This window comes from Hipposideros armiger, unplaced genomic scaffold (assembly GCF_001890085.2).
Source record: "Hipposideros armiger isolate ML-2016 unplaced genomic scaffold, ASM189008v1 scaffold_312, whole genome shotgun sequence".
In the NCBI taxonomy this organism is placed as follows: Eukaryota; Metazoa; Chordata; class Mammalia; order Chiroptera; family Hipposideridae; genus Hipposideros; species Hipposideros armiger.
In genome coordinates, this window is record NW_017731662.1 from 2,105,476 (window position 1) to 2,109,675 (window position 4,200).

The following is a 4,200-nucleotide window of genomic DNA, read 5'->3' on the forward strand; positions in this document are numbered from 1 at the left end:
ACTCACCAAGTACCTCAGTGTTAAGTAAACATCCTCCAGGTGCAAAAAGGAGCAAAACAAGATGCAAAACAATGCATCACTAAAGCCAGCCTGCATGGCTCCCAACAGCAAAGGAGATCCGAAGTTTGCCAAGACCTTTTGGAGAGGCAAGATGATGTTTTGGCCATGTTATCATTGGTGATGAAACATGTATCAATATGACCCTGAAACAAAGCATCAAAATGCACAACGAAAGTCAGCCAATTCTCCACAACCAAAAAAGTTCCGTCAGTTCAAATCAAGGGTCAAAACGATATTGCTAACCTTTTTTGATATCAGAGGGATTATTCATTATAAATTTGCACCAACTGACAGTTAACCAAGTTTACATTTGGAAGTGCTGAAAATGCTGTGTGAAAAAGTTAGACGAAAATGAACTGAACTTTTTGCCAATTCATGCCTCTTACATTAAAACAATGCACTAGCTCACATGGCACTGCCTGTGAGGGAGTTTTTAGCCAGTAAACAAATAACTGTATTGGAACACCCTCCCTACTCACCTGATCTAACCCTCCAATGACTTCTTACTTTACCCAAAGGTAAAAGAAATATTGAAAGGAAGACTTGATGACGTTTAGGACATCAAGGGTAATACAATGACAGTTCTGATGGCCATTACAGAAAGAGTTCCAAAATTTCTTTGAAGGGTGGACTAGGTGTTGCCATCGGTGCATAGCTTCCCAAGAGGAAAACTTCAAAGGTGACTATAGTGATATTCAGCAATGAGGAATGTAGCAGTTTTTCTAGGATGAGTTCACAAACTTAATTGTCAGACTGATCTTTAAAATAGGGAGGTCATCCTGGTGGGTCCTACTATGCCTAGTTTAAAGCAAACTTCCTGCTAAACTTCACCACAATGTATTCCTAGAATGCCTAGTCATTTTATCATTTAAATAATTTATTGAGGGTCTACTACATACCAAACTGAGTGATGAAAATAAATAGTGAACAAAATTGTATCAAGATGCTTATCAGCTTGTATTATTAATTTCTTATTGCTGCTATAACAAATGACCACAAACTTGGTGGCTTAAAGCAACACAAATGTATTTTCTTATAGTTCTGGAGGCCTGCAATTTGACATTGGACTTACTGGGGTGAAAATCAAGTTGTAAGCAGGGCTATGTTCCTTTCTGAAGGTTTAGGGGTAATTCATTTCCTTGCCTTTCCATCTTCTAGAAGCAACAGATTTTCCTTATCTTATGAATTCATCCTCCATCTTCAAAGGCAGCAACATTAAATCCCTCTGGCCATTCTTCAATAGTCACATCTCCTTCTGACTCATCTGCTCCCTTCTTGGACTTTTAAGGACCCTGGTGATTACATTGGGCCCACCAAGATAATGTCCCTATTTTAAAGTCAACTGAGGGCCAGCTGTGTGGCTCATTGGTTAAGAGTAGGCTTGGGAGTGCCCGCTCTGAGCAGCAGAGCTGCCGATTCAGATCCCACACGGGCCAGTGACGCCACGCCCTATGCAGCTAAGATGGTGAACAACAGCTCCACCTGGAGCTGGGCTGCCATGAGTCGCCAGCGACACCGTAAGCTGCAGTGGGGCTGCAGTGGGCTGCCGTAAGCTTCTGTGAAGGGTCGGCAGCCGGCAAGAGCTGTCGTGAGCCTCTGTGAGCGGCCATCCAATGGCCGGCGACTGATTTGCCTTAGACGGGAAGAGCGCAATGGTCATAATACCAACATGGGCCAGTGAAGCAACATCCTCCACAACTAGACTGAAGAACAAAAGGACAGCAACTTGTCTGTTCCCCTTTCCTGATTCCCCAGCACTGCTTCCTCCCCCAATTTCCCAATAAAATCTTAAAAAAAAAAGATAAATAAAGTCAGCTGATTAGCAAACTTAATTCCATCTGCAACTTAATTCTCCTTTTCCATGTAACTTAACATTCTTGTGTGTCCTGATTAGGATATGGACATCTTTGGGGGACCATTAATCTGCCTAAGAATTATAGGTTTAACCAGTAATAACACGGGTTTAACATATACTGAATATTCATATTCTGTGCCAGACCCCATGTTAATCACTTCACATGGATCACTTCATTTAATCTTCACAACAGTCCCATGAGGTAAATATTATTCCGTATGTCCCATTTTACACATGAGCATACCAGGACTATTTTTTCCCGTTTATTTTCTCATTTTTAATTTTTTTTTATCATTTTATTATTTCCCAATATTTGCCCATATTTCTGTTTCCAAATTTTATCTATCATATGAGACTCCTCACCAAAGCCACTTGATCCTCTATGTGCTTTCTTCCTTCTATGAAAGCTGTGTCATTTTTCTTTTTTAAAGATTTTTTTATTGGATAATTGGGGGGATGGGAACAGCGCTGGGGAATTGAGGGAAGGGGAACAGACAAGTTGCTGTCTTTTTGTTCTTCAGTCTAGTTGTGGAGGACGTTGCTTCACTGGCCCAAGTTGGCACCATCATTGCGCTCTTCCCGGGTGAGGCACATCAGTCGCCGGCTTCTGGACGGCCGCTCACTGCGGCGCTGCCCGCTCACACTGGCTGTTGGCTACACACGGTAGTCCATGGCAACCCACTGCCACAGGGGCTGCAGCCTATGCCGTAGCCGGCGACTCACGGCAGCCCAGCTCCAGGTCGAGCTGTTGTTCAGCACCTTAGCTGTAGAAGGCATTGTCACTGGCCCTCATATGTGGGATCCGAACCGGGGTCCTCTGGCGTCCCAAACCAGTTCTTAACCATCGCGCCACTCGGCTGGCCTGAAAGCTGTATCATTTTGATTTCATCTCCCTTATAACACGCTTCCCCACCCTATCCATGCCCCACCTTACCCTTAACCCTAGGAAAGACACTGTTATTGACAGAATGTGTTGTGTCTCTCAGTTATGTTGAGATGGAAAAAAGGTTACGAACCATCTAAATTATAAACTTCACAGAAAGACACATTAAAAGATGTGTCTTAGTTATCTTTCAATTCATCATTTACTTGTCAGGTATATAGCAATAGTGCCAATATGTTTCTCTGCATATAATACTTTATAGTTCAAAAAAATGATTTTTCTGATTTGATCCTCGAAAAACCAGGTGAGGAAAACAAGAAAAAATGTTCTTATATTCATTTTATGGATGAGGAAACAGAAGCGCAGTCTTGTAAGGTTAACGGATGTGTTCAACGTTAAAAAGATAAAGCTGGATCCTGAAACAGACTTTGCTGATTCAAAGATCAGTATTCTTTTTTTGTTTTTGTTTTTGTTTTAATTATTATTATTATATTCAGGTGTACAAAACAATGCAATAGTAATCCTTTTCACCCCTCACAAAGTGACAACCCCCCTCCCCCATCCACTGTCCCCTCACCCTGATATCATACATATCTATTACAATTCCATTGATGTCGAGACCTGCTCATCCAGTGGCCACCTGGCGCACGCAAGCCAGGTACCTAGAGGGGCCCAGAGGGGACTGGGTGGAAGATTAGAAATGAAAGAAACCAAGTAGAAAAGAAAGACACAGAGCGAAAAAGCTGGGATCAGGAGGGACACTCTGCCACAGGTGGCGGAGAATGCCATTGTTTATTGGTTACACACTGGTTATATAGAGAAAGCAATTTCCTCTTTGTAGGGATCAATTCCCTTAAAGCATAGGGGATTTTGGTAGGGGGTTTTGGGGAATGGGGAACCAATGTTCCTTATGCAAAGTTTTGGAGGTCTGGAGAAACAATTTCTTCCAGCAACAGGTTACATCCAGCACAGCGTAGACCAATGATATTTTCTAAGCAAGGTTAAACTGAGGCAAATAGAAACTGTCAACAAGTCCATGGTGGAAAGTCCCAAAGCATCAGAGTCCATGTTAGGAGGTTGCTTTCTTGAGGGCCCGGTGGCTTCAGTTCCAGGGGACTTCTGCTTTTCCGTGGCACAGGAGATGGCTGTTGCTGGGTCAGATGTCTCTCCAACAGTTCCCTTTTTGCTGCTCACCCAACATGGAGTTCTGCAGCTTTCTCAGCACACAGAACATGGAGGCCTGCAGCTTTCTCAGCTTGCAGCCTCACTGCTCTCAAATGGCTCCCAACACATTGACTCCATTCCCACATGCCATGACTATATATGTATTAAATTATAGTTGACATATAATATTATTCAACGGTAGCTTCAGAGGTACAGTACAGTGGTCAGGCCTCTACAA